General features: G+C 36.0%; 1 long non-coding RNA gene and 1 other non-coding gene across 2 annotated transcripts; one reads left to right on the top strand and one right to left on the bottom strand.

Annotated features, from left to right (window-relative positions):
* The first annotated feature begins 1,177 nt into the window (after nucleotides 1–1,177).
* On the top strand, nucleotides 1,178–1,285 carry LOC112731522 (small nucleolar RNA R71). Its single transcript, XR_003167296.1, has one exon. It is a non-coding gene; the product is annotated as a small nucleolar RNA R71 (small nucleolar RNA).
* Nucleotides 1,286–4,366: 3,081 nt separating this feature from the next.
* LOC112727313 (uncharacterized) lies at nucleotides 4,367–9,363 on the bottom strand. Its single transcript, XR_003165686.3, has 3 exons — nucleotides 6,935–9,363; nucleotides 6,531–6,846; nucleotides 4,367–5,034 (listed from the first exon to the last, which is right to left on the bottom strand). It is a non-coding gene; the product is annotated as an uncharacterized lncRNA (long non-coding RNA).
* Between the last annotated feature and the right edge of the window lie 1,322 nt (nucleotides 9,364–10,685).

Raw genomic sequence — 10,685 nt, 5'->3', positions numbered from 1 at the left:
CAAGGTCACACAGAGCCTTAAAGATCATGGTACCTATAGTACAAGGTATTATGAACTTTCCAGGATCCTGTCTCTTCTGAGGCAATGTCAGTTGATCCAGATCACTTAGTTCATTGGTGAACAAGGGAGGTTCATCTTCCCAAGTATCAATGCCAAATAATTTGGCATTTAGCTTTATGATTGCACCAAGGAACTTGGCAGCTTGCTCTTCAGTAACATCCTCATTCTCTTCAGAAGAGGAATACTCATCAGAGCTCATGAATGGCATAAGGAGGTTCAATGGAATCTCTATGGTCTCTAGATGAGCCTTAGAGTCCTTTGGTTCCTCAGAGGAAAGCTCCTTATTGATCACTGGACGTCCCAGGAGGTCTTCCTCCTTGGGATTCACGTCCTCTCCTTCCCTTACAGGTTTGGCCATGGTGCTTATGTCAATGGCCTTGCACTCTCCTTTTGGATTCTCTTCTGTATTGCTTGGGAGAGTACTATGAGGGATTTCAGTGATCCTTTTACTCATCTGGCCCACTTGTGCTTCCAAATTTCTAATGGAAGACCTTGTTTCATTCATGAAACTTACAGTGGCCTTGGATAGATCAGAGACTAAGTTTGCTAAATTAGAGGTATTTTGTTCAGAGTTCTCTGTCTGTTGCTGAGTGGATGATGGAAAAGGTTTATTATTGTTAAACCTGTTTCTTCCACCATTATTAAAGCCTTGTTGAGGCCTTTGATCCTTCCATGAGAGATTTGGATGATTTCTCTATGATGGATTATAGGTGTTTCCATATGGTTCACCCATGTAATTTACCTCTGCTATTGCAGGGTTCTCAGGATCATGAGCTTCTTTTTCATAAGAAGCCTCTTGAGTACTGTTGGATGCAGCTTGCATTCCATTCAGACTCTGAGAAATCATATTGACTTGCTGAGTCAATATTTTGTTCTGAGCCAATATGGCATTCAGAGTATCAATTTCAAGAACTCCCTTCTTCATAGGCGTCCCATTACTCACAGGATTCCTCTCAGAAGTGTACATGAACTGGTTATTAGCAACCATGTCAATGAGTTCTTGAGCTTCTGCAGGCGTTTTCTTTAGGTGAATGGATCCACCTGCAGAAGTGTCCAATGACATCTTTGATAGCTCAGATAAACCATCATAGAATATATCCAGGATGGTCCATTCTGAAAGCATGTCAGAAGGACACTTTTTGGTCAACTGTTTGTATCTTTCCCAAGCTTCATAGAGGGATTCACCTTCTTTTTGTCTGAAGGTTTGAACATCAACTTTAAGCTTGCTCAGCTTTTGAGGAGGAAAGAACTTGGCTAAGAAAGCCGTGACCAGCTTATCCCAAGAGTTCAGGCTGTCTTTGGGTTGAGAGTCCAACCATATTCTAGCTCTGTCTCTTACAGCGAAAGGGAAAAGCATGAGCCTGTAGACTTCAAGATCTACTCCATTAGTCTTAACAGTATCACAGATATGCAAGAATTCAGTTAAGAACTGAAAAGGATCTTCAGATGGAAGTCCATGAAACTTGCAGTTCTGCTGCATCAGAGAAACTAGCTGAGGTTTCAGCTCAAAGTTGTTTGCTCCAATGACAGGAATGGAGATGCTTCTTCCATGTAAATTGGAATTAGGTACAGTAAAGTCACCAAGCATCCTCCTTGCATTATTGTTGTTGGGTTCGGCTGCCATCTCCTTTACTTGTTCGAAATTTTCAATAAGGTTGTCTCTGGATTGTTGTAATTTAGCTTCTCTTAGTTTTCTCTTCAGAGTCCTTTCAGGTTCTGGATCAGCTTCAACAAGAATGCCTTTTTCTCTGTCCCTGCTCATAAGAAAGAGAAGAGAAAAAGAAAAGAAGAGGAATCCTCTATGTCACAGTAAAGAGGTTCCTTATTGTTAGTAGAAGAAGAAAAGGAATAGGGGTGAAGAAGAATGAAGAATCCAAACACACAGGTAAGGATAGGAGCAGTGATGTGAGATGAAGAGAAGTGTTAGTAGATGAATAAATAATTAGGAGGAGATGAGGGAGGAAAAATTTCGAAAATAATTTTTGAAAAAGGGTTAGTGATTTTCGAAAATAATTTTTGAAAAAGGTTAGTAGTTTTTCGAAAATTCAAATAAAAAAAATAAAATAATTAGTTTAATTAAAAGGAAATTTTGAAAAAGAGGGAGATATTTTCGAAAATTAGAGAGAGAGGGAGTTAGTTAGGTCGTTTTGAAAAAGATAAGAAACAAACAAAAAGTTAGTTAGTTAGTTGAAACAAATTTGAGAAGATAAGAAGTTAGGAAGTTAGAAAAGATATTTTGAAATCAAATTTTTGAAAAAGATATGATTTTTAAAATCACAATTAATGACTTGATACACAAGAAATCACAAGATATGATTCTAGAACTCAAAGTTTGAATCTTTCTTAACAAGCAAGTAACAAACTTGAAATTTTTGAATCAAAACATTAATTGTTATTGTTATTTTCGAAAATATGATGTAAAATTAAGAAAAATATTTTTGAAAAATATTTTTGAAATTTTCGAAAATAACTAAAAAAAATGAAAAAGATTTGATTTTTGAAGAAGATTTTGAAAAAGATAAGATTTTTAAATTGAAAATTTGATTTGACTCATGAAAACAACTAGATTTTAAAAATTTTTGAAAAAGTCAAATCTAATTTTCGAAATTTTGAGAGAGAAAAAGGGAAAGATATTTTTTTTATTTTTGAATTTTTATGATGAGAGAGAAAAACAAGAAAAAATGATGCAATGCATGAAAGTTATGGATCAAAACAATGAATGCATGCAAGAATGCTATGAATGTCAAGATGAACACCAAGAACACTATGAAGATCATGATGAACATCAAGAACACATTTTTGAAAAATTTTTAATGCAAAGAAAACATGCAAGACACCAAACTTAGAATTCTTTAATGCTTAGACACTAAGAATTCAAGAATGCATATGAAAAACAAGACTCAAACCAGAAACACAAAAAATATTTTTGATTTTTATGATTTTATGAATTTTTTTTGTATTTTCTTTAATTTTTTCGAAAATCATTTTGAAAAAAAGAAAAATAAGGATTCCAAAATTTTTAAGATGAATTCCAGGAATCTTATGCTCTTTAGTCTAAAGCTCCAATCAAAGGGTCAGGCATGGCTTAATAGCCAACCAAGCTTTAGCATGTAACAGGTAGATCATGAACAGCAGTAGGTGGATTAGCACCAACTAGCTTGCTCTTGATAACAAATTGGAAGCCTCAATCCAAATGAATTTAGACATGGCTTTACAGCCAGCCAAGTTTCACATGCTTCATGAAACACTAGAATTCATTCTTAAAAATTTTGAATAAAATTATAAAATTTTTTAAAACATTTTTATTTTAAAATTTTTTTCGAAAACAAAGGAGAAATTTTTGAAAGATTTTTTTTTTGAAAAATTTTTGAAAATAAAATAAAAAGAAAGTTACCTAATCTGAGCAACAAGATGAACCGTCAGTTGTCCAAACTCGAACAATCCCCGGCAACGGCGCCAAAAACTTGGTATGCGAAATTGTTACTCAGGTTGTGAATTATTGTTCGAAATTGATTCCCTGGCGATGGCACCAAAAACGGATGCACAGAACCATGGTCTAAACATATCTTCACAACTTCGCATAACTAACCAGCAAGTGCACTGGGTCGTCCAAGTAATACCTTACGTGAGTAAGGGTCGAATCCCACGGAGATTGTCGGCTTGAAGCAAGCTATGGTCATCTTGTAGATCTCAGTCAGGCGGATATAAAATAGTTATGTAGTTTTCGAAATGTAGTAATAGAAGAAGGATAGAAATACTTATGTAAATCATTGGTAAGAATTTCAGATAAGCGTATGGAGATGCAATCATTCCTCTGAACCTCCGCTTTCCTGCTGTCTTCATCCAATCAGTCTTACTCCTTTCTATGGCTGGCTTTATGCAAGGGCATCACCGTTGTCAGTGGCTACATCCCCTCCTCTTGTGAAAATGGTCCAAGATGCCCTGTCACGGCACGGCTAATCATCTGAGGTTCCCGATCATGCTGGAATAGGATTCACCCTCCTTTTGCGTCTGTCACTACGCCCAGCACTCGCGAGTTTGAAGCTCGTCACAGTCATTCAATCATTGAATCCTACTCGGAATACCACAGACAAGGTTTAGACTTTCCGGATTCTCTTGAATGCCTCCATCATTCTAGCTTACACCATGAAGATTCCGATTGAGAGATCTAAGAGACACTCATTCAATCTAAGGTAGAACGGAAGTGGTTGTCAGGCACACGTTCATAGGGAATGATGATGATTGTCACGTTCATCACATTCAGGTTGAGGTACGAATGAATATCTTAGAAGCGAAATAAGATGAATTGAATAGAAAACAGTAGTACTTTGCATTAATCATTGAGGAACAGCAGAGCTCCACACCTTAATCTATGGAGTGTAGAAACTCTACCGTTGAAAATACATAAGTGATAATGGAGTTCATTGGTCTCGGCCCCAGAGGGGAACCGGAGTAACCAAGACTTGATCACAGGATCCAAATACAATCCAGGATGTCTAATACAATAGTAAAAAGTTCTATTTATACTAAACTAGTTACTGGGGTTTACAGAAGTAAGTAATTGATGTATAAATCCACTTCCGGGGCCCACTTGGTGTGTGCTTGGGCTGAGCTTGAATGTTACACGTGCAGAGGCTCTTTCTGGAGTTGAACGCCAGGTTGTAACGTATTTCTGGCGTTCAACTCTGGTTTGTAACTTGTTTCTGGCGTTTAACTCCAGACAGCAGCGTAGAACTGGAATTCAATGCCCTTTTACGTCATCTAAACTCGGCCAAAGTATGGACTATTATATATTGCTGGAAAGCTCTGGATGTCTACTTTCCAACGCAATTGGAAGTGCGCCATTTTGAGTTCTATAGCTCTAGAAAATCCACTTTGAGTGCAGGGAGGTCAGAATCCAACAGCATCAGCAGTCCTTCTTCAACCTCTGAATCTGATTTTTGCTCAAGTCCCTCAATTTCAGCCAGAAAATACCTGAAATCACAGAAAAACACACAAACTCATAGTAAAGTCCAGAAATGTAAATTTAACATAAAAACTAATGAAAACATCCCTAAAAGTAACTAGATCCTACTAAAAACATACTAAAAACAATGCCAAAAAGCGTACAAATTATCCGCTCATCAGTAATCAAGTGGAACACCTGGTTCATGAAATTAATAAACAAACACAAGTAAAGATGACAGCTGAAGCAAGATTAACCATCAAAATCAGGGAATTCAGTCATTTATACCACACAAATCTCAAATCTTAAAGTGAAATTGATTCAATAACATTGCAAAGTGATCAGATAATGTTTGGTTTCAGCAGTGCACTAAATAAAAGTACTTTGATTATTCTGCTCAGGTATTCAAGCTTTTCTTGCACAATGTTGTGTATATGGATTATGGACCCAGCCAACAAGATATATACTCACATTAATAATTGAGGAATTAATGCCTTTGAACTAATTTTGATTAGCATTCAATCTTAAAAGACAATATCAAAACTAATACAGTAATTTATATAGGGTGAGCTGGATATACATCTATGTTTAAAGTCATTATATACTACAAGTAGTAGTGATTTGGATTAAAAGCTGGGCATTAAAATTATATATAACATCCAGTCACAATAGTCCAATTACCACTTAAATCCTGCTCCTGTATTTTACCACAGCCCTGGGAGCCGCACATTAAAGAAAAATTAATTAGCCCAATTTTATACCACGCTAATTGGTGTATTAACCATATTTACTGGTTTTTATTGACTAGTTTGATGATTATTGATTAAGTCTCAGAGATTCAAATCACAAGACGAACTACTTATAGTTTCACACTTCATTGATCATAGGAGAAAATTCTTTTCAAATATAAACTAGCAATACACTCAAATCTCTAACAATCTAAGTAAATACCACATATTGGGCTATAATCACTGACGTAGCTTCAAATAATGGAGTGGGATTTCATAAAAAAATGAGACATGAGTAATTAGGAAAACTAAAAAATTCGTTATCATGATAGGACTTGGATCAAATTTCTCATCTCTTTAAATATTACCAAATTTGATCCAAAGACAGAGGAGCATCTTACAATTATCGAAACATGCACAACCTTCATATGCAGTAAGAACACCAATCAAAGACATATTATACCATCACAAATTGATAGAAACACTGGTGATTACCGCAGCAGAGAGGACGATGTAACAGCTGGCCCGAACGGAAGAAATGGAAAATATAAAATGAAATGGAAAATATAAAACTTAAAATGAAAACACATGCAGAAGTACATAATCAAAACACGTGAAAGAAATGGAAAATATAAAAATGCAAAGGGGCATGATGAGAGAGCTGCTAAAGCAGAAACCGAAGCAGAAAATCTAAAGCAGGAACTTGGCATATTGGAGGTTGAGAAGGATGCTTGTTTTTATCAATATAATAAATGCCTTGAAAAGATTTCTGTCTTGGAGGCTAAGCTAGCACTTACTGAGGAGAATAGCAGGATGCTGAATGAGCAAATTGAAAGAGCAGAAATGGAAGCTAAATCTCTGAGAGTCTGAGGAAAAGTCTTGCTGAACTGAATGAAGAGAAAGAAGCTGTAGCTTTTCTATACAAGCAGTGCTTGGAGAAGATATCTACAATGGGGAGTGAAATTCTGCATTCCCATGAAACTTCTGATCGATTGAACAGAGAGATTGAAATAGGGGCTGAAAAACTAAGGACTGCTGAAGAGCATTGTGGTATGTTGGAAAAATCAAACCGATCTCTTCAGCTGGAGGCTGACAACCTGGTGCAGAAAATTTCTGTAAAATTGAAACTTGCAAGCATATCAGTTAGCGATAATTACACAACAATATAAGAAAGTAATGACATGGGAAAGGATAACTGTACCTGGTTGATGCCAATCTCTCATCATGAAAGAATTACACTTCATCGCCAAAGTTTCGTCCTATCGAATTAAACATATCATCATTGAATTTTGGCTTTAATTGACCTAGTTCTTTCAAGTTTCAATAGCACCCATGCTTTAAAATAATCACGTAATAAAGTACATTGAGTCTGTTACAATTGAGATCTCACAATGGCTTGCAAGAAGAAGAAAAAAGGTTATTTCAGAACTTATTTCTATTTCAATTTTTTTGGTTTCAGCCTCATAGAGAGAAGGAGAAAAGAACCTATTTTGTGCACCAATTTCTAAATTGAGGGAGCACACCTCACCATCAGAAAATTTCTCGAAATTTGAATATTATACTAACAAGATATAGAAAACAAAAGGTACTAACTTAAACTATGCTTCAGTAATAAAAGACCAAGGACACCTATCATGAAATAATCCCTTATTATCACCGATGATTATGACAATAAAACCAACCTTCTAGTACTTTAAAATAAGAAATACACCTAAGGAATAATATGAAAGTGAAACTAAAACAGCATACTTATAAATACCACCTGCACTGGTCTTGGTTTTAGTGAATGACATTGCAACAATTTCATTCATTAAAGTATAAGCCAAACAAAAATAGTTACCTTTTGCCAAGGTCTTACAGTGAAGAGTTACAGTTGGTGGGCTTTCTACTTGCCAATGGAAAAAAACATAGATTTAGATGTTCATATGAAGTAAGAAAAACAGAAGGAACAAATCAAATTTAGTACTTTAAAATATTAATAAACAACAGTTTTTGATTTAGCATTATTGGAATGGACCTTAAAACTCTGCCAGGGAAAATATTGTAAAAGAATTAATGATTTATGAATTTCACTTCTTTATTGCAATACCTATCCGTTGCTAAGCATTTTTTACTTCTTTGACTTCTTTTGGTACTCTTTTTGTTGCTTTTTTCCATTTACATTTCTCTAATTTCATGCAATTTCTGTGCTTGAAGCATTTATACTTAAAGAACAAATTAATATTTTGACTTATGAAGTTTGATTCCAGATAGAAATCATCAGCGTATTATATGCAGAGACATACATTGTCTTTTTAAAACATTAAAATATGAATCACTTGAAATAAAAAAAATATATGCTCCAGAGGGTGGCTTTAGAAAATGAACACATCTAATTTACTTTCTAATTCTAATCACTTTCAAAACACATTCATATAGCTGACTTTAATAATGAAAAGAGGCATAGTTGGCACTGAAAACTTACTATCTAGACAGTTCTTCCTAGAGGATGTGGGTATCCATCAATTAGAAAAAAATAAGTAAAAATAAAATGCTTTTGCAGGATTAAGTATGGTAGAAGATCATGCCATTGGAGCATAAGGCCAGTTAAAGCAGAACATACTACACAATTAAGAAATTTTATACTTAATATCATTTATGATAATCACATAAGAAGTAGATCATAATGAACCAAAAGGGGGAAAATATACCTTCTGAGATGATTTAGATTCTGAGACTTACTTTTAAATGAAGATAATTCGAATTTTGGTTTCACTTCTGTAAACTGCAAACACTTGGCATATTGTCAAACATTTGGCATGCAATAGCATAAACAACACAAAATAGCATTAAAAAGTATTCTTTGCAACACCAATTCAAAATTCAGCACCAATGACATGAAAAATCAGCAGCATTTCACAGTGACTCAGAAAAGTATCAGTCAATCGATCCAAACAAATTGAAATTCAAACTTAAGAAGCTTTTAACAGCATGTTTAACTATGTATAAATTAACACTAATTCTAATCAGAAAATCCTAATTCTAACCTAAACTCAACTAACAATGGAAAATAATCTTAACCAAATCAAATTAACACTAGAATCAACATATAACTAATCCTAAATTAACTAAAACATAGAAGAAATCTGAGAACTTGAGTCGAAGAATAGAGCAAGAGCATAGGAGAGAGGGATGCAGTGGCAGTGACCAGCCGCTGCTACGTCTAAACACGCTAGAACTGGAGTGGCCCTGTTCTGATTCTGCGGCTGGAAATGAGGGAGGCAGGGGTGAGCTACAGAGCCACAATGCGAGGTTGTAAGGAGGAGAAGAATATGGTCACGGCGACGCAGGATGGTAGCCGACAGCGAGACAAAAAAGACAGGAGACAGGGGAAGAGAAAGAGAAAAAGGATTTTCGCGGGGGTTGTTCAGCGAAGGTGGAAGAAGAAAAAGAAAGAAGGGAATCAGAAGAAGAACATGACGGTGGTGGTTCTGTAGTTCTGACGGAGATGCTGGGGGTGATGATCGATGGTGGCACTACGTTGGTGGTCGAGGAGAAGCTAGGGTTGGAGAAGGGGAGTCATTCAGACTTCAGAGCTCTGAACTTGGTCAAGTGAGTGACGAGGCACTTAGGGCTTTTGGCTCTCTTTTTTATTTGATTTCCGGCAGTTGGGAAGATAATGGCCGCTATCTTAGTTTCTTTTGTAGCTGAAGCACAAACCGTTGTCATAACCGCCCCTATCTAACCAATTTTGTGGCGATTTGATAAATAGCCATCAATCAACGGCCACTATCCTCCGCATTTGTTGTAGTGTAATAACAATGCATATGGAATGTGAATTGAAGAGAATGCATGAGTATGTGAAAAAGTGGGAATTATGGGTAGCTAGGTGGTGTATTAGAATTGTATAGCTTGTTTTATGTGTTTGGTGAGAGCTTAGGTTAATCAAAGATTCAAATTTCAAGCTCACTTGACCATATGCGTCCCTACCTTTACCCTAGCCCCATTACAACCTATGAATAAGTCCTCATGATAAATGTATGCATGAATTGAATAATTGTTGATTGTTAGATGAAAAACAAATTTTGGAAAGCATGATTAGAAGAGAATTAAGAGAATCAACCCTATACACTTGAGCGACTAGAGCGGATACACTTCCGGTGAGGGTTCGATGCTCAATTCCTTGTTTCCGGCTTTCACGAGCTTTCTTCTTGCAAGTCTATTTGAACCCCATTGTGATATTTGAATTGGTAGGATTCATGAATCGTCATATGATCTTAGCCCTACTTGTTCATATAAATTCTTGGAGAATTGATTTATTTTTAACCAAGTAGGTAGAAGCATCTTGCATTTAGTTGCATTCATATAGGTAGGTGCATATAGTTTATTTGCATTGAATAAATGTTCATACCCCTTTTCTTGTCTTTCTTGGTTTAGCATAAGGACATGCTTAGTTTAAGTGTGGAGAAGTTTGATAAACCCCCAATTTTGTAGTTTATCTTGTGTTGAATTTAGGGAATTTTATCATCTTTTCTCACATTTATTCAATGAAATAGCATGGTTTTGTGAATTTTTCCTAATTTATGCTTAAGAGTAAAAACATGCTTTTTAGGCCTTTAAATTGATAAATTTAATTCACTTTAATTCCATTGGATGCCTTGATATATTTGTTAATTTGTTTCAGGATTAGAAGGCAAAGATTGGGTTGAAGGAATGAAGAAAAAGCATGCAAAAATGGAGAATTCATGAAGAAATGAGGATTTGCTGAACTCAAGGCCACGTGCACGCATCACCCACGCGTACGCGGGAGAAGGAGATTCGCCAGCAACGCACACGCGTCATCCACACGTACGCGTGAAGAGGAATTTTGTAGTGACGCGTACGCGTGACCCATGCGTACGCGTGACCCATGCGTACGCGTGACCCATGCGTACGCGTGACAAGCAGCACGTGACTTCACTAAAGGCAAAACG

This window comes from Arachis hypogaea, chromosome 12 (genome assembly GCF_003086295.3).
Source record: "Arachis hypogaea cultivar Tifrunner chromosome 12, arahy.Tifrunner.gnm2.J5K5, whole genome shotgun sequence".
NCBI classification, from domain to species: Eukaryota; Viridiplantae; Streptophyta; class Magnoliopsida; order Fabales; family Fabaceae; genus Arachis; species Arachis hypogaea.
Note: the sequence above shows the minus strand (reverse complement) of the source record. Positions and strands in the feature narration are given on the sequence as shown.